Source organism: Cetorhinus maximus, chromosome 21 (assembly GCF_964194155.1).
Source record: "Cetorhinus maximus chromosome 21, sCetMax3.hap1.1, whole genome shotgun sequence".
Classification (NCBI taxonomy): Eukaryota; Metazoa; Chordata; class Chondrichthyes; order Lamniformes; family Cetorhinidae; genus Cetorhinus; species Cetorhinus maximus.
In genome coordinates this window covers 27075149-27095873 of record NC_135899.1, presented here as the reverse complement: position 1 = coordinate 27095873, position 20725 = coordinate 27075149, and the positions used below count along the sequence as shown (strand labels likewise).

General features: G+C 44.1%; 1 pseudogene; it reads right to left on the bottom strand.

The window, feature by feature from the left end:
* Nucleotides 1-20210, bottom strand: part of LOC144695544 (major histocompatibility complex class I-related protein 1-like) — a 112140-nt pseudogene extending 91930 nt beyond the window's left edge.
* Between the last annotated feature and the right edge of the window lie 515 nt (nt 20211-20725).

The window sequence follows — 20725 nt, the reverse complement described above, 5'->3', positions numbered from 1 at the left end:
ATATCAACCATGAACCAATAGAGGATCCCCGTGCCCTAGAACACAGTTGTTCCTCTCCCATGTGCTCTGGTGTAGCCGTCCTCCATTGTCAGTACGTAACACCTGAGAAAGTGCGAGCTGTATTAGGCTGTGGAGCTTTTAATTTAAGCAGGTAATAAAGGCCCTAGCCAATCACCAATCACGTTACTGTTCTTCCTAACTCCCTTCCTAAAACCTACACCACATGGACTGCAGCGGCTCCACAAGGGAGCTGACCACCACCTTCGCCAGGCCAGTTAGGGAACAGCAATAAATGCTGGCTTTGTCAAAGCTGTCCACATTCCATAAACAAATAAATAAAAGTTATTGCTGAAAAAAGAGACACGTCAAAGCTTTTCGTCTTGCACTCATCAGGACACTTTGCAAGAATACCAATATAAGGGGAAAACAACAATTTATACTGTATGTGAAGAGAGTGCTGATTAGTTGGCAAGTGAACTCTGATGGGGCATTGACATTGCCGTGGAGAATGCACCAGTGAAATTAGTGACCCCCCTTCCATACAGTGCTACATTGAGAAACATTGCCTGTATTGCATGGTCACTAAGAGCAGGTGTTCAACTGCAAGTTAGTGACTCACACCCAGTACAAGCTTACACCGGTGGACTTTCTAATTAGTAGCTCCCCTCAGAGAGATGCCTGCACCGAGATCTCATTAAGCAGCACACAATACTCCACTGAACACAGTAAATTAATAATTCAGCGTACCTGTGAGTTAGAAAGAGTAAGCAGAAGCATTTCAGACAATTGTCCTATTAAAATGATATCACTGAGACGGTATCTGTAAAAGGATCATCACTCGATCAGAATCCTACATTTACAGCCACCAGAGTAAACCAATCAACAGTTTACATGCAGGTTTGAACTGACTTCAATGTTTAGAGTCGCTCACCCGGAACATCATTAACAGCAACAAGCGTGCAGTATATTTCCTTGACACTCTGGACCATTTCAATCAGGCAATCTCCCTGAATTAAACTCTGAGGTGATACATTCACAGGTCCTTTATTTTATACCCTGTAGGATCTCTATAGCAACACTGATGTTACAACATTGCTCATGTTTTTATTTTTTGTAAATTTTCCACAAAGTTTGCACAAGCAAGTTGAGCCGTTGTGGTTATGCAACATATTTAGGACTGAAATTGAATTGGAAAATCCCAAAAGCTGAAAAGCTCTGATCTCGCTAATGATAACGGAGGCTGTATTCTCTCAGAACAAAAATAAAAATATCTGGAAAAACTCAGCAGGTCTGGCAGCATCTGCGGAGAGGAACACAGTTAACGTTTCGAGTCCGTATGACTCTTCAACAGAACTAAGTGTTCCCTCAGCACTGGCGGTGTTCCTTCAAACAGCGTCAGGATGATCTGTAAATCTCACATTGTTTAAGTGATGTTCTCCATTCTTCTGCTTATTCAATTGTCAATGTAATAGCATCGCTCTGAGGCCGACGACACTGCACTTTCTGAGACCTCCCTGCTTTTGTTCCAAACTGTGCCTGGCCACGGTAGTCAAAAACTCAGCGGCCTAAATGTCTGAATCTCACAGCCCTAATCGTCGTGGCGAGCTATTTGAGGTGTCCGAAGCATCAACTTCACCGCCAACCTAATGACCTAGAAATGGCCCGGTTAAAATGTGCCAACGTGAGAGGTGGATTGAAGCTTTTTTTTACTTCCCCCTGTCTCAAGGCGGGGAATATGTTAGAAATTAGGAATATTTGATATTTAATATGGAATATCATAGAGGATTAGGCCGATGCTTTGTGTTTTCCTTCACCAGGAACAAGTGGAATGAACATTTTGATAAATGACAATTGCTCCGATGTAGGAGAACAATAATTACCCAGGAGACCGAGCGTGGAAAAGTAACTGTGTAGATAACCCCACTCTCCCCCAAAAAAGCATATTATCACAGATTCACAGAATTTTAACGGCACAGAAGGAGGCCATTCGACCCATCGGGTCTGCACTGACTCTCCAAATGAACATTATGATGCTAGTGCCATTGCCCTGCCTTTTCCCCGTACCCCTGCACATTGTTTCTAATCAAATAATCATCCATAAAGGTGTGTTTCAATTGTTAACAAAGACAATTGCTAAAATTAGCAAACATTAGAAACAGAATATGTTGGAAAAAACTCAATAGGTCTGGCAGCACCTATGGGGAGTTAACCTTTCTTCTTCAGAGTCATAGTGACTCGAAGCGTTAACTCTGTTTCTCTTTCTCCACAGATGCTGTCAGACCTGCTGAGTTATTCCAGCATTTTGTGTTTTTATTTCAGATTTCCAGCATCCGCGGTATTTTGCTTTTATCTGAGTGCTGAAAACCGTAAGTTAGCCAGTCTGTGAATTTTTCTTTTATTCATTCACGGGATGTGTGCTTCGCTGGCTGGGCCAGCATTTATTGCCCATCCCTAGTTGCTCTTGAGAAGGTGGTGGTGAGCTTCCCTCTTGAACTGCTGCAGTCCATGTGGTGTGGGTACACCCACAGTGCAGTTAGGGAGGGAGTTCCAGGATTTTGACCCAGCGACAGTGAAGGAACGGCGATACATTTCCAAGTCAGGGTGGTGAGCGATTTGGAGGGGAACTTCCAGGTAGTGGTGTTCCCATCTATCTGCTGCCCTTGTCCTTCTAGATGGTAGTTGCCGTGTGTTTGGAAGATGCTGTTGAAGGTTCCTTGGTGAATTCCTGCAGTGCATCTTGTAGATGGTACACACTGCTGCTACTGTGCGTCAGTGGTGGAGGGAATGAATGTTTGTAGATTTGGTGCCAATCAAGTGGGCTGCTTTGTCCTGGATGGCATCAAGCTTCTTGAGTGTTGTGGGAGCTGCACTCATCCAGGCAAGTGGGGAGTATTCCACCACACTCCTGACCTGTGCCTTGTAGATCTTGGACAGGCTTTGGGGCCTCAGGTGGTGAGTTACTCATCACATGATTCCTAGCCTCTGACCTGCTCTTGTGGCCACAGTATTTATATGGCTAGTCCAGATCAGTTTCTGGTCAATTGTAACCCCAGGATGTTGATAGTGAGGGATTCAGTGATGGTAATGCCATTGAACATCAGGTGGCGATGGTTGGATTCTCTCTTGTTGGAAATAGTCATTGCCTGGCACTTGTGTGGCGCGAATGTTACTTGCCACTTGTCAGCCCAAGTCTGGATGTTGTCCAGGTCTTGCTGCATTTGGACATGGACTGCTTCAGTATCTGAGGCATCGTGAATGGTGCTGAACATTGTGCAATCATCAGCGAACATCCCCACTTCTGACCATATGATGGAAGGAAGGTCATTGATGAAGTAGCTGAAGATGGTTGGGCCGAGGACACTACCCTGAGGAACTCCTGCAGCGATGTCCTGGAGCTGAGATGACTGACCTCCAACAACCACAACCATCTTCCTTTGTGCTAGGTATGACTCCAACCAGCGGACAGTTTTCCCCCAATTCCCATTGACTCCAGTTTTGCTCGGACTCCTTGATGCCACACTTGGTCAAATGCTGCCTTGATGTCAAGGGCAGTCACTCTCACCTCGCCTTTGGATTTTAGCTCTTTGTCCATGTTTGAACCAAGGCTGTAATGAGGTCAGGAGCTGAGTAGCCCTGGCAGAACCCAAACTGGCCACCAGTGAGCAGGATATGACATGTTTTTGCAAACAGATTGCATCATTCCATGGCAAAGTAACGTGATAAGTGAGTATAATACACTAGAGGGCTGGCCTCTGAGCACCTCTAACTATAAACAATGTTTAAGAGACAGAACTGAGAACTACGGATTCTGACTGGGTGGAAGATGGCTGAGTCTTTTTGGAATAGCGAAAATGATCAGGGAAAGAGCACAGAACAAAATATGGGAAAGAATCCTTAAATACCGTGGGTCATAATAAGGATGGGCTTTCCTCCATGCTTTGGGTAAATAACTTGACATAGCATTGGAAACGTGTATTCAATGGAAGCAACTATGGCATATGCAGTGGCATAGTGATGTTGTCGCTGGACTAGTAATCCAGAGACCCAGGGTAATGCTCTGGGGACCCTGGTTTGAATCCCACTACAGCAGATGGTGGAATTTGAATTCAATAAAAATCTGGAATGGTGACCATGAATCTATCATTGCTTGTAATAAAAACCCATCTTGTTTACTAATGTCCTTTAGGGAAGGAAATCAATGTGTTTGACTCTTAAGTGCTCTCTGAACAAGAAGGGGCAATAAACACTGGCTTAGCCAGTGATGCCCACGTCCCATAAATGAACTTAAAAAAAAACAAGACATGTTCAACAATGAAAACGTTGCTCACCCCTTGAAAATACTATAAAAGGAAAAGGTCTGGAAGGGCACTGGCTGATGGAGAGGAGGAAGCAAGAGATTATTCTCTGAAGAGTCATATGGACTCAAAGCGTTAACTCTGTTTCTCTCTCCACAGATGCTGTTAGACCTGCTGAGTTTTTCCAGCATTTTCTGTTTTTATTTCAGATTTCAGCATCCGCAATCTTCTGCTTTTATATACAAAATTATTCAAGTTCACTTTGGTCTAACACTCTTGGGTAGTTCTCCAGGAGGAGGCAAAGGATGGATTAGATGAAAAGACAGGGAAAAAAAACGAGCTGTTGATGCATACCAGTTATCCACTTGGGTACAGAGCTACCTCTTTGCCGCGGCCATATGCTTTTTTGCTGTATGACTAGTCCACTCTATTCTGCCTGATGCGCAGGTTAAACTCAACAGGTTCACCATATTTGTCAGTCGACCTTGTTTAAATTGAATCTGTACAGGAGCAAGTGGCTTGGTCTGGAATGCACTGCCTGAGTGGGTGGGGGAGGTAGAGACAATTGGGACTCTCAAGCGGGAATTGGATTTTTACCAGAAGGTAAAAAGTAATAAATTTCAGGGATATGCTGGAAGGTCTGATGAGAAGGACCAGCTGAATTACTATTGTAGAGCACGAGGGCACAATGCTCCAAATTGCCTTCTCCTGTACTGCAAGAATTCTAAATGAATACAGAACCTCAAACCAATGCATCATCTCAAACTAGCGCATCAACCCAAACCACTAGACCTCCTTAAAGCAGAACAAATAGATCAAAGTAATAAACACCTTGAAGTTGTCACCGGCCATCAGTCTAACACAGCATTTCAAACTAATATATCCCCTCCACCTAAGACAGCTCCTCAAACTAAGGCAGAGTGTCAAACAAATGCAGCTCCATCAAATAACGTAGAACCCGGATCTACTACAGCACCTCAAACTAATAGAGTCTTCCAAACTAATAAAGCAACTCAATTAATTTAACCCATCGTAGTAAAAGTGTATGTCAAAATAATAAAGATATTCAGACTTCCCTCCAACATAAGTTAACACCGGTTCTCAAACTAATAATGATTCTCATATTGACATAGCCTCTCAACCTAATGTCGCAAATCAGGGGTCCAGAGCAGGAAAAGCTAATACTGCATCACAACCGAATGCCACGCCTCATAACAGCACATCCAAGCAATGCAGCAACTCAATATGGTTTGTCCAAATAACACAGCACCCCATTATAGAAGAGCTCATCCAAATAACTCAAACCCACAAACTAACATAGCCATTTAAATTATCACAGGCCCCAAATACATCACCTCAAACTAATCCATAATCTGAAAGCAATACAGATCTTAAAACAAATAAAGCACGTCAAAATAATAAAATACTTCAGAATAATGGACTATGATAGACTAAACATAAAATCATAGAACCATAGAACAGTGAGAGCACAGAATGAGGCAATTGGGCCCATCGTGTCCTTCATTCCTCCCATCCTCACCCACCCCCTTTCCCCACAGCCCATGGTGCTTGTTCTCTCTTCTTTTCAGAAATGTATCCAGCTCCATTTTGAAATCCACAAATGAATATGTCTCCAAACCCCTCTCAGGCTGTGCATTCGAGATCCTAATAATCGAAGTGTGACAGGAAGGGGCAGAAAATATAGGCAGGAGAGTGTAGCAGAAGTTAGAACCAGAATGAGTAATAATGGTGAAAAGTCAAAGCTTAAGGCTGTTTATCTGAATGCACGCAGCATTCGTAACAAGATAGATGAATTGACGGCACAAATAGAAATAAATGAATATGACTTGATAGCTATTACAGAGACATGGTTGCAGGGTGACCAAGACTGAGAACTCAATATTCAAGGGATTCAACATTCTGGAAAAATAGGCAAAAAGGAAAAGGAGTTGGGGTAGCTTTGTTAATAATGAAATGTATCAGGGCAGTGGTGAGTAGCGATATAGGTGCAAGAGGTCATGATGTGGAATCAGTTTGGGTGCAAAATAAGGAATAGCAAAGGGTAAAAGTCACGGACGGGAGTTGTCTATAGGCCCCCAAAGAGTTGCCTCACTGTAGAATAAAGTATAAATTAGGAAATAATGGAGGAGTGTAAGAAGGGCGCTACAATTGTCATGGTTGATTTTAATCTGCATATTGACTGGACAAATCAGATTGGCAGGGGTAACGTGGAAAACAAATTTGTAGAGTGCATCTGGGATTGTCTCTTTGAGCAATACGTTGCAGAACCTACCTGGGAACAGGCTATTTTAGATCTAGTAATGTGTAATGAGATAGGATCAATAAGAGATCTCGTAGTTAAGGATCCTTTAGGGCGTAGCGATCACAACACGGTAGAATTTCAAATTCAGTTTGAGGGCGAGCAACTCGGGTCTCAAACCAGTGTCCTCAACTTAAATAAGGACAATTACAGAGGTATGAAGAAAGAGTTGTCTAAAGCGGGCCGGGAAAATAGACTAAAGGGAAGGTCAGTGGATGAGCAGTGGCAAACATTTAAACAGATATTTCATAACGCTCAGCAAAAATTTATCCCAGTCAAAAAGAAGGACTCGATGAGAAGGATGAACCACCCGTGGTTCAACGAGGTCAAGGAGAGTATCCAATCAAAAACTAAGGCATACAAAGCAGCGAAAACTAATGGTAGGCCAGAGGATTGGGAAATTTTTAGGAACCATCAGCAGATGACTAAAAAGCTAATAAAGAGGGAGAAAATTGATTATGAAAAGAAATTGGCAAGAGATATGAAAACAAACAGCAAGAAATTCAACGGGTATATAAAAAGAAAGTGAATGGCTAAAGTGAGCGTGGGACCCCTGAAGAATGCGACTGGAGAATTGATAACGGGGAACAGGGAAATGGCGGATAATTTAAACCAATATTTTGCACCAGTCTTCATGGTGAAGGACACTATGAACATTCCAAAGATATCAGATAAGGAAGGAACTAATGAGAGGAAAGATCTTGTAACAATCTCTATCATGAGGGACAAAGCATTTGATAAACTAATAGGACTAAAGGCAGACAAGTCACCAGGACCTGATGGCCTGCATCTAAGGGTTTCAAAGGAAGTAGCTGCAGAGATAGTGGAGGCATTAGTCGAAATATTCCAGAACTCATTGGATTCCAGGAGGTTCCCAGTGGATTGGAAAACTGCTAATGTGATACCCCTGTTCAAGAAGGGAGGGAGAGAAAAAGCAGGAAACTATCGACCAGTCAGCCTAACAGCTGTCATTGGGAAAATGCTAGAGTCCATTATTAAGGGAGAAATAGCAGGACATTTAGAAAAGCTTAACGCAATCAAACAGAGCCAACATGGGTTTATGAAATAGAAATCATGTTTGACAAACTTGCTTTAGTTCTTTGAGCATATAACAAGCAGAGTTGATAAAGAGGAAGCGGTAGATGTAGTATATTTGGATTTCCAGAAGGCATTTGATAAGGTGCCACATAAAAGATTATTGCACAAAGTAGGAGCTCACAGTATTGGAGGTAATGTATTAGCATGGATTGAGGATTGGTTAACACAGAAGACAGAGAGCCTGGATTAATGGGTCTTTTTCAGGCTGGAAAGATGTAACTAGTGGAGAGCCACAAGGATCAGTCCTGGGGCCGCAATTATTTACTATCTATATTAATGACTCGGAGGAGTGGGCAGAGTGTAATGTATCCAAATTTGCTGATGATACAAAAATAGGTGGGAAGGCATGTTGTGAAGAGGACATAAGGAATCTGCAAGGGGATATAGATAGGTTGAGTGACAGGGCAAAAACTTGGCAGATGGAGTTTAATGTAGGAAAGTGTGAGGTCTTGCACTGGTGGGAAGAGTCAAAAGGCAGACTATTATTTAAATGGAGAGAGACTCCAAAAAAGTGCAGCACAGAGGGATCTGGGTGTTCTTGTGCATGAAACGCAAAAAGTTAACATGCAGGTGCAGCAAGTAATTAAGAAGGCAAGTGGAATTTTGGCCTGTATTGCTCAGGGGTTGGAGTTTAAAAATAGGGAAGTCTTGTTACAACTGTACAGGGTGTTAGTGAGTCTGCACCTGGAGTACTGTGTACAGTTTTGGTTCCCGTATTAAGAAAGGATATATTGGCTTTGAAGGCAGTTCAAAACAGATTCACTAGGCTGATTCCTGGGATGAAGGGGTTGACTTATTAAGAACGGCTAAACAGGTTAGGCCTTTATTCATTAGAGTTTAGCAGAATGAGGGGTGAACTTATTGAAACGTACAAGATTCTGAGGGGGCTTGACAGGGTAGATGTTGAGAAGATGTTTCCACTAGTGGGGGAATCTTGAACTAGGGGCCATTGTTACAGAATAAGGGGACACTCATTTAAAACTGAGAGGCGAAGGAATTTTTTCTCTCAGAGGGTAGTGAATGTCTGGAATTCTCTACCCCAGAGAGTTGTGGAGGCTCGATCACTGAAAGTATTTAAAGAAGAGGTAGATAGATTTTTGAAATATCGGGGAGTTGAGGGTTAAGAGGAGCTGGCACAAAAGAGAAGTTGAGGCCTGGGGTAGATCAGCCATGATCTTATTGAATGGCAGGACAGGCTTGAGGGGCAGAATGGCCTACTCCTACTCCTATTTCTTATGTTCTTGTGTTCCTACCAAAATGAATCACTCCACACTTCTCTGCATTAAATTTCATCTGTCACTTTTCCAACCCTTCCACCAGCCTGTCTATGTCCTCTTGAAACATATAATTATCCTGCTCACAGTTTACAATATTTCCAGCTTTTGTGCAATCCACAAACTTTGAACTTGTTACCCCTCTATGCCCAAGCCTAGGTCATTCATGTACATCAAGTAAAGCACTAGTCACACCACTAAGGAACCCCACTAAAAGCATTCCTCTAGCCCGAAATACAACCATTCATAATCACTGTTGGTTTCCTGACGCTCAAGTCAATTTTGGAAACTTAGAAACATAGAAACTAGGAACAGGAGTAGGCCATTCGGCCCTTCGAGCCTGCTCCGCCATTCATTATGATCATGGCTGATCATCCAACTCAATAGCCTGCTCCTGCTATCTCCCCATACCCTTTGATCCCTTTCACTCCAAGAGCTATATCTAACTCCTTCTTGAAAACATACAATGTTTTGGTCTCAATTACTTTCTGTGGTAACTAATTCCACAGGCTCACCACTCTCTGGGTGAAGAAATTTTTCCTCATCTCAGTCCTAAATGGTCTTCCCCATATCCTCAGACTGTGACCCCTGGTTCTGGACTCCCCCACCATCAGGAACATCCTTCCTGCATCTACCCTGTCAAGTCCTGTTAGGATTTTATAGGTTTCTATGAAATCCCCCCTCATTCTTCTGATCTCCAGCGAATATAATCCTAACCGGCTCAATCTCTCCTCATATGTCAGTCCCGCCATCCCAGGAATCAGTCTGGTAAACCTTTGCTGCACTCCCTCTCTTGCAAGTACATCCTTCCTCAGATGAGGAGACCAAAACTGCACACAATATTCCAGGTGTGGTCTCACCAAGGCCCTGTACAATTGCAGCAAGACATCCCTGCTCCTGTACTCGAATCCTCTGGCTATGAAGGCCAACATACCACTTGCCTTCTTTACCGCCTGCTGCACCTGCATGCTTACCTTCAGCAACTGGTGTACAAGGACACCCAGGTCTCATTGCACATTCCCGTCTCTCAATTTGTAGCCATTCAGATAATAATCTGCCTTCCTGTTTTTGCTACCAAAATGGATAACCTCACATTTATCCACATTATACTGCATCTGCCATGCATTTGCCCACTCACTCAGCTTGTCCAAATCACACTGAAGCATCTCTGCATCCTCCTCACAGCTCACCCTCCCACCCAGCTTTGTGTCATCTGCAAATTTGGAGATATTACATTTAACATCTCTTAAATTTTGCACCCATGCTGCCTCTATCCATTTTAATCGATGGGCTCTAACTTTGCTGATATTATCAAGTGCTTTTCGAAGTCCATGTATACCACATGAACCACATTGCCCTCATCAACTTTTCTGTTACCTCATCGAAAAACTCGACTAAGTGGGTTAAACATGATTTGCACTTAACAAGTCAGTGCTGTCGTTCCTTAATTAATCCACCTTTGTCTAATTGTGTGCTAATTTTGTCCCAAATTATCATCTCTTAAATTTTTCCGATTACTGTGTTAAACTGACTGGCCTGTAGTTGCTGGGCTTATCCTGTACCATTTTTTGAACAAGGGTTTAAACTTTGCAATTCTATAGCTTTGCAGTCTTGTGACATCCAGCTGTGAATAATGGTGAACAATAAGACAATTAACCAGAGAAGGAGGCTCCTAAATGTCCCCATCCTCAATAAAATGGGAGCTTAGCAGACAGTGTAAAAGACAAGGCTGGAGCATTTGCAACCATCTTCAACCAGAAGTGCTGAGTGGATGGTCTACCTCACCCTCCTCCTGGGGTGCTAGTGTCACAGTCTTCAGTCGATGCAATTCACTTCACTCTGTCCTTCCGGGAACGTTTGAGGAAAACAGCAGCAAAGGTCAAGACCAGGAACAACCTATTTACCAAACCTGCTGGATCTATGTGGGGTGCTGCTGCCAGATCTTGTTGACACTCAGTTGAATGCAACAATGTGCATCCTAACTGGGATCCTCCACTGGACAGCCCTCCCATGGCTTCCTGTCCTCACAAACATCACTCCGCCACACATCCACTGACTGACAAAAACCCACAGGCTGGTTGAAATCATCCGTGCTGCACCTCACTTACCACTCCACGATAAGCTGTTCAACCCACCTGCTGCCCGTCTGCCATCTCGGCGTTCCATATGGAGCACCCTCCCTGAGCAAGATCTGCCAACAGACATCCTTTGGGTCAAGGAATGGGAAACGCTGGAAGTCACTAACAAGTCCAGAAACAGAAATACCTGGAAAAACTCAGCAGGTCTGGCAGCATCGGCGGAGAAGAGCATAGTTGACGTTTCGAGTCCTCATGATCCTTCAACGTCAACTGTGCTCTTCTCCGCCGATGCTGCCAGACCTGCTGAGTTTTTTCAGGTATTTCTGTTTCTGTTTTTGTTTTGGATTTCCAGCATCCGCCGTTTTTTGCTTTTATCACTAACAAGTCCCTTCTGACCAGCCCCATGTGTCAAATGGCAGGCTTTGAACTACGATGGCAAGAGCGGTGCTTGATAAATAGGTTCAGGGCTGAGGCCATTGTGTAGCCAAGCGCTGCCACTGAGGCCTCTGTACAAACCCCTTAGGCACTTGTGGAGAGACATAAACAATGCTGCACATTATCGAGGAGTGTCTACAAACTAAGTGGTGACTAATCATTTCAAACTCAGCAAATGAGAAGGCTATCACTTGGCTTCGGGGATTTACGTTCACTAAATAAATAAAAACTTCATGTGATATCAAGAAACGGTTGAAGGCTAAAGGATACAGCAAAGACTATGGGCCCTGACAACATCCAGTAGTAGTACTGAAGACTTGTGTTCCAGAACCAGCTGGGCGCCTAATTAAACTGTTCCTGCCCAGCTACAACAATGAAATCACCCCAATAATGTCGAAAAATGATATGTTATGTTGTGTCCTCAAAAAGCACAACAAATCAAATCCAGCCAATTATTGCCCCATCAACAGCAAAGTGACGGAAAGTGTAATTGACAGTGCTATCAAGCAGTACTTACAAAGAATAAGTGATGCTCAGTTTGGTTTCCTCCAGGGTCACTTGGCTTCCGACCTCATTATAGCCTTGGTCCAAACATGGACAAAAGAGCTGAACTAAAGAGGTGAGGTGACAGTGACTGCTTTGATATCAAAGCAGCATTTGATTGAGCGTGGTATCAAGGTAGATGTTGAGAAGATGTTTCCACTAGAGGGGGAATCTCGAACTAGGGGACATTGTTACAGAATAAGGGGGCGCTTATTTAAAACTGAGATGCGAAGGAATTTCTTCTCTCAGAGGGTAGTGAATGTCTGGAATTCTCCACCCCAGAGAGTTGTGGAGGCTAGATCACTGAAAGTATTTAAAGAGAAGGTAGACAGATTTTTGAAATATCGGGGAGTTGAGGACTATGAGGAGCTGGCACAAAAGAGGAGTTGAGGTCTGGGGAAGGTCAGCCATGATCTTATTAAATGGTGGGGCAGGCTTAAGGGGCCGAATGGCCTACTCCTATTTCTTATGTTCTTAAGTAGCTGAAGTAATTGGAAATCAAGAGGAAAACTCTCTACTGATGGGACTCATGGCTATCAAAAAGAAGAAGTTTGTGGTTGTTAGAGACCAATCATCTCAACCCCAGGACATCGCTGTAAGGGTTCTTCAGGGTCATGTCTTAGGCTCTTCAGCTGCTTCATCAAAAGCCTTCCCTCCATCATAAGGTCAGAAATGGGGATGTTCACTGATGATTGCACAATGTTCAGCACCATTTGTAAACTCCTCATATACTGAAGCAGTCCATGTCCAAATGCAGCAGGATGTGGACAACATTCAGGCTTGGCTGACAGCAGCAAGTAATACACGTGCCACACAACTGCCAGGCCATGACTATATTCCACAATTGAGAATCCCCTTAACATTGAGCTGCAAAATCCACCGCTGTGTCCCCCACTATCAATGTCCCGCAGGGTTAACATTGACCAAAAACTGAACTGGACCAGCTATTTAAACAAGGGCAGAGCACAGGCTAGGAATCCTGCAGTGAGTATCTTAACACTGGTCTCCCCAAAGGCTGTCCAGCACCTACAAGGCAGAAGCCAGGAGTGCAATGAAATCCTCTCCACTTGCTGGGATGACTATGGCTCCAACAATGCTCAAGAAGATCGACACCATCCGGGACAAAGCAGCCCACTTGATTGGCACCCCATGCACTACATTAAACATTCACTCTTTTCACCACCGACACACAGTGGCAGCAGTGTGTACCATCCAAAGAAGCACTGCAGCAACTTACCAAGGCTCCTTCGACAGCACCATCCAGACCTCTACCACCTAGAAGCACAAGGGCAGCAGACGCATAGGAACAGCACCACCTGCAAGTTCCCCTCCAAGCCACATCTGCCACCATTTGGTCATTGTCGTGGTATCAAATTTGTAGAACTCCCTTCCTAACAGCACTGCGGGCGCACCTGCATCGGACAAACTACAGTGGATCAAGGAAGTGGCTCACTTTCTCCAGGGCAGTAAGGGAGCTTCAATCAATGCTGACCCTGCCAACGGTCCCAACATCCAATGAAGATTTTCCTTTTCAAAAGAAGAAACAGTCTGCAACGAGTTTAAGAGCAGTTCTGGTTTAATGGACTTTGAACCTTCGAGTGGAGGAGAGACACGGGCAGATATAAATGAACATCCAGAGTGCAGCACCGGTTTCCGAAGGAAGAAAGTTGTGCATAATTTGAGACAGTTAGAACAGCATGAAGCAGTGGATGAGGAATCAGAGTCTGAAAATGTGTGTGTCTGTATGAGAGAGAGAGAGGGAGATGGACAGAGATATCTTTGTCGGGCAGAAATATACTGTCAAATGATAATTGAATAAATTCATCAGGCTACTTCCAGACATTTAAGGTTGAAAGGGAGAGATAGTTGGCAAAATAATCCAAGGAGCAAAGGTTTTGGGAGGTACAGGATTACAAATCATTTGTACTCACAATGCAGGTTAGCAAGGTCATGAAAAAAAATCAAACAAAGCACTGATGTTCATTTCCAGAGGAATAGGATTGAAAATCAATAGTCTAAATTAACATATAGAAAATTGATGAAACCACAATTAAGGTGCTGTGTACAGCTCAGGTGCCCATATTACAGAAAGAAATTCAAGGGACAGACAAAGGTGTCAGCTTTTTTACAAGAATGGTATCAGAACTGAGAGATTATAACTATGTGGAAAGAAGAAATAGGTTGTGGAGGGGGTGGGGGGGCTCTTTTCTTTAGAAAAGGGAAGGCTGAGGGCAAATCTAACAGAGGCTATACAATGATGAATGGGTTTGATAGGGTCAACACAGAGAAGACATTTCCAGCTGACGAGGGCACTAAAATTAAAGGTCAGATTGTCATTGACAAATCCAAGAAGGCATGCAGGAGAAATGTCTTTGTATAGGGAATGGTTAGAATGTGGAACTCACTATAACTTGGAACAGTCAAGGGAACTAACAGATTCTACAGATTCCTTTAAGGGGAAACTAGGTAAGGCTTGAGTAGAAAGCAGCAGAAGATTATGCCTCTGACTGATCTCGGTTTAATGATAAACCGTACCTATGTTCCTCAGTCATACGTGCCTTGTCTCGGAGGGACACACCTCACTGAGCTAAGAGCAGAGATCAGTGCAGGTTTTGCGTGTCGAGACTATGAATCGTAGGTCATTTACTGGCCTGTTGAAGATTAATCAGGTACAGAGGTGGGTAATTCAATAGCCACAGTCCAATATTCAGCCCGACAGAAGCAAATCATAAAAAAAGATAGCACGCTTGACCCAAAGATTCTCAGATCATGTTGGGGAAATGGATTAAATAGCAACAAAACAACTAAAGTGTTGACAATAACTATACTCAGACTAGGAATAAACCATTATCCACAAGGTTTGAATACATTAACAGTGTGGCCTTACTGTTTACCTGTCAGTAAATGGGTAACATCAGTTTCTGTGGGTGCAGTTCCAGTGGAGCCTGAGTGATATCAACACATGTCACTTTCTACACTTATACAAACCAACAGCAAAAATAATTCTCCTTCACCATCGATTACGTTCATATACAGGGAGACAGCTCCATGCAGTGGAGAGATAAATCAACTCAACAATGATGTAAAAATACATCACTCTAGTTAGTGAATCACACTCAGTACAATTCTACAGTGACAGGTACTCCCAATAATACATGGTCACTGGGATCAGGGGTGTTCCACTCCAGTTAGTGAATCATACAAAGGACAATTCTACAGTTACAGATACTCTCAGTAATACAAGACCACTGGGTTCAGGTGTTTCATTCCAGGTGGTGACCCATGCTCAGTACAATCCGACAGTGACAGTAACACCTTCCCTCTGAGAGTTACCTGCACTGATATCTGATTCAGCTGTACACAATATTCCACTAACAACAGGAACTTGATACAAAAACAAAAATAGCGGGAAAAACTCAGCAGGTCTGACAGCATCTGTGGAGAGGAACACAGTTAACGTTTTGAGTCTGGATGGCTCTTCATCAGAACTAAAGAAATATAGAAATGTGGTGAAATATAAGCTGGTAGAGGGGGGTGGGACAGGTAGAGCTGGATAGAGGGCCAGTGATAGGTGGAGGCAAAGAAGAGATTGCCAAAGATGTCGTAGGAACCTGATAATTGTGCTCCAGAACTTGCCGCACCCCTAGCCAAGCTGTTCCAATACAGCTACAACAATGGCATCTACCCAGCAGTGTGGAAAATTGCCCAGGTATGTCCTGTACACAAAAGCTGGATAAATTCAACCCGGCCAATTACCGGCCCATCAGTCTACTCTCCATCATCAGTAAACTGATGGAAGGGGTCATCAACAGGGCTATTAAACAGCACTTGCTTAGCAATAACCTGCTCACTGACGCTCAGTTTGGGTTCCGCGAGGGCCACTCAGCTCCTGATCTCATTACAGCCTTGGTTCAAACATGGACAAAAGAGCTGAACTCCCTAGGTGAGGTGAGAGTGACTGCCTTTGACATCAAGGCAGAATTGACCGAGTGTGGCATCAAGGAGCCTTAGCAAAACTAAAGTCAATGGGAATCAGGGGAAAACCCTCTGCTGGTTGGAGTCACACCTAGCATAAAGGAAGATGGTTGTGGTTGCTGGAGGTCAATCATCTCAGCTCCAGGACATCACTGCAGGTTCCTGAGGGTAGTGTCCTCAGCCCAACCATATTCAGCTGCTTCATCAATGACCTTCCTTCCATCATAAGGTCAGGAATGGGGATGTTCACTGATGATTGCACAATGTTCAGCACCATTTGTGACTCCTCAGATACTGAAGCAGTCCATATCCAAATGCAGCAAGACCTGCACAATATACATGTTTGGGCTGACAAGTGGCAAGTAACATTCGTGCCATACAAGTGCCAGGCAATGACCATCTCCAACAAGAGAGAATCTAGCCAACATCCCTTGATGTTCAATGGCATTACCATCACTGAATCCTCCACTATCAACATCCTGAGGGTTACCATTGATCAGGAACTGAACTGGACCAGCCATATAAATACTGTGGCTACAAGAGCAGGTCAGAGGCTAGGAATCCTGTGGCGAGTAACTCACCTCCAAACGCCCCAAAGCCTGTCCACCATCTACAAAGAGCAAGTCAGGAGTGCGATGAAATACTCTGCACTTGCCTGGATGAGTGCAACTCCAACAACACTCAAGAAGCTTGACGCCATTCAGGACAAAGCAGCTGCTTGAGTGTTAACCCACCCACAAACATTCACTCCCTCCACCACCGACGCACAGTCACAGCAGTGTGTACCTTTTACAAGATGCACTGCAGGAATTCACCCAGGCTCCGTAGGCAGCACCTTCCAAACCCACAATCACTACCATCTAGAAGGACAAGGGCAGCAGATAAATGGGAAAACCACCACCTAGAAGTTCCGTTCCAAGCCACTCACCATCCTGACTTGGAAATATATCACTGTTCCTTTACTGTCACTGGGTCAAAATCCTGGAACTCCCCCCCTAACAGCACTGTGGGGGTGTACCTACACCACATGGACTGCAGCGGTTCAAGAAGGCGGCTCACCACCACTTTCTCAAAGGCAATTAGGGATGGCCAACAAATGCTTGCCTAGCCAGCGACACCCACATCCTATAAACGTATAAAACAAATTCAGTGAGGCCGTGAGTTACAAACAGGTTTATTTTCAGTTGAGGTAATCAAATGAAATTGCAGAGGCAATAAAGGACATTTGACTTAACAAACTGATGTCACTGATCGGGTGTCTGACTAAGGGTGACCACGAGATTAGTGTGCAACATTGTCAGTCACAGAGTAAAACCAGAGACCAGATCACACACAGATTTACACAACTTCAATGGTCATTGCCACTTACCCGGGATGCCAATGACGGCAAGAATCGTGTAGTATATTTTCCTAATACTGTGAAATGTTTCCATACTTTTTTGTGTGAAACAATCTGTTCCTTCGTGCTTTGGACAATCTCCCTGGATTAAACTGAGGTGATACATTCACAGAATCTTTAAGTTATACCCTGTGGGAGCTCCATGGAGACATTGAGGCCACAATATCGTTCAACTTAGTTTCTCTGATTGGAAAGAAACGAGCAAACAGATTGCGACAGCCGAGTTAACTCCCTGTTGTGATGGAATATATTTAGAGCTGAGATTGAATTGGAAAACCCTAAAGACAGAACAATTTTGATCACATTAATTAACCAATGAAAATTGGAAGCTGTATTCTCCCAGCAATGGTGTTGATCATTCAAACACCATCAGATCCATCTTAGATCTCACATTGTTTCAGTGATCACTTCACTCTGCTGTGTCCATTCAGTAATTTCATTACAAATTTGAACTGCCCTCTCAGGGCTGCTCTGCTGTGCTCTGGGATGTGGCTGCTCTCTCTAACTGTGACCATTCAGTTAAATAATTCAAGTGGAGACTTCTGCCTATGGATCCTCACACCAATACAGCCCCTATAACTAACACAATCCCTCAAACTAATACAGCCCCGAAAACTAATACAGTCCCTCAAACTAATTCAGTCCCTCAAACTAATTCAGTCCCTCAAACTAAGACAGTCCTCAAATTGATACAGTCTTCAAACCAATACAATCCCTCAAAATAATATAGCCTCTCAAACTAATAAAGCCCATGAAATGAATACAGCCCCTGATCTCAGACAGCCCCTCAAACTGGCATATCAGAATCCAGTCTTCACCCAATTTGATTCACTCCACGTGATATCAAGAAAGGGCTGAAGGCACTGGACACTGCTAAGGCTATGTACCCTGACAATATTCCAGCAATAGTACTGAAGACTTGTGCTCCAGAACTTGCTGCGCCCCTAGCAAAGCTGTTCCAGTACAACTACTACACTGGCATCTACCCAGCTATGTGAAAAATTACCCAGGTATATCCTGTACACAAAAAGTAGGATGAATCCAACCCAGCCAATTACTGCCCGATCAGTCTATCATCAGTCTACTCAATCATCAGTAAACTGATGGAAGGGGTCATCAACAGTGCTATCAAGCGGCACTTGCTTAGCAATAACCTGCTCACTGACGGCTTGTTTGTGTTCCTTCATAGTCACTTAGCTCCTGACCTCATTACAGTCTTAGCTCAAATATGGACAAAAGAGCTGAACTCCGGAGGTGAGGTGAGAGTGACTGCCTTCGACATCAGGGCAGCATTTGACTGAGTGTGGCATCACGGAGCCCCAGCCAAACTGGAGTCAATGGGAATCAGGGGGAAAGCTCTCCGCTGGTTGGAGACATACCTAGCACAAAGTAAGATGGTTGTGGTTGTTGGAGGTCAGTCATCTCAGCTACAGGAGTTCCTCAGGGTAGTGTCCTCGGCCCAACCACCTTCAGCTGCTTCATCAATGACCTTCTTTCCATCCTAAGGTCAGAAGTGGGGATGTTCGCTGATGATTGCACAATGTTCAGCACCATTCACGACTCCTCAGATACTGAAGCAGTCCATGTCCAAATGCAGCAAGACCTGGAAAATATCCAGACTTGGGCTGACAAGTAGCAAGTAACATTCGTGCCACACAAGTGCCAGGCAATGATCATCTCCAACAGGAGGGAATCTTAACATTGCACATTGACATTCAATGGCATTACCATCGCTGAATCCCCCAATATCAACAACCTGGGAGTAACCATTGACCAGAAACTGAACTGGACTAGCCACATAATTACTGTGGCTACAAGACCAGGTCAGAGGCTAGGAATCGTGCGATAAGTAACTCACCTCCTGACTCCCCAAAGCCTGTCCACTGTCGCTGGGTCAAAATGCTGGAACTCTCTCCCTAACAGCACTGTGGGTATACCTACACCACATGTACTGCAGCAGTTCAAGGAGGCAGCCCATCACCAATTTCTCAAGGGCAATTAGGGATGGGCAATAAATGCTGGCCCAGCCAGCGATGCCCACGTCCTGTAAAATAATTTAAAAAATACAGCCCCTGCCTGGATGCAATATCTCCTGGACTGTTAAGGGAAGCAAGGGAAGAAATAGCGAAGGCTCTGACCTTCATTTTTCAATCCTCTAAAAGATAGGTAACATTGTACTACTGTTTAAAAAGAGAGAAGGGAATAGACCAAGTAATCAGAGACCAGTCAGCCTAACCTCGGTGGTGGGAAATCTGTTTGGTGTAAGTACTGATGGACAGGCTAAATCTTCATTTAAAAAGACACGGAGTCATCAAACATAGTCAGCACAGATTTGTTACGGGAATGTTAACATGATCGCATTTATATGGGGCTCGATGAGGATAGTGGATTTGATGTAGTCTATATGGAATGTAGCGAGACTTTTGAGAAGGTCCCACAGGGCAGACTGGTCACGGAAGTGAAGGCCCATAGCATTCAAGTCAAAGTGGTAACCTGGATCGAAAACTGCCTCAGAGGCAGGAAGCAAAGGGTACTGATCGATCGGTGTTTTTTGTGATTGGAACACTGTTTCCAGTGGGGTTCTGCATTGCTCAGTACCAGATACCGTGCTTGATCACTGATTTCTGAATTCTCTTCAACACCTTCCATGATGTTAACCCTGGCATCGAAATCAGACATTGCATGGGCATGCAGATGCTCACTCTGAAACGACACCAGGCACAGAACAAGGTCTCCAAGGGCATACTTTGCGATTTCCTGTTTGCCAAGTGTTGCTGGGTCAGAGTTGGACATGCAACATAGCATGGGCTTGTTCTCCAACGCCCGTGACAACTTTGGCTTTTCAATCAGCACAAAGGAAGCCTCTCTCCAGCTGTTTACATTGATGATGACACACCTGCAGGAATTGGCAAGCAAGCCTCCGGCAGTCTTTGAGCATCATTGCTCAGACCAACATAACTTGCAGGTCCACTCATTCATCTCCGGGCAGCTTTTTGCATTCTCATCTGGACACCCAAAGTTCACACTCAGTTCAGCTGCAGGGAGAGGCTCCGGTGACAGGCACCACTTTTTGCTCCCTCCATTCGTTCATGGGATGGGGAAGAAAAATGGCTAGGCCAGCATTTATTGCCCATCCCCAAGAGAACTGAGTGTCTTGCTAGGCCATTTCAGAGGACAGTTAGGAGTAAACCACTTTGTTGTGGGTCTGGAGTCACTTGTAGGCCATACCAGGTAAGGACAGCACATTTCCTTCCCTAAAGGGCATTAGTGAACCAGATGGGGTTTTTACAACAATCAGCAATGGTTTC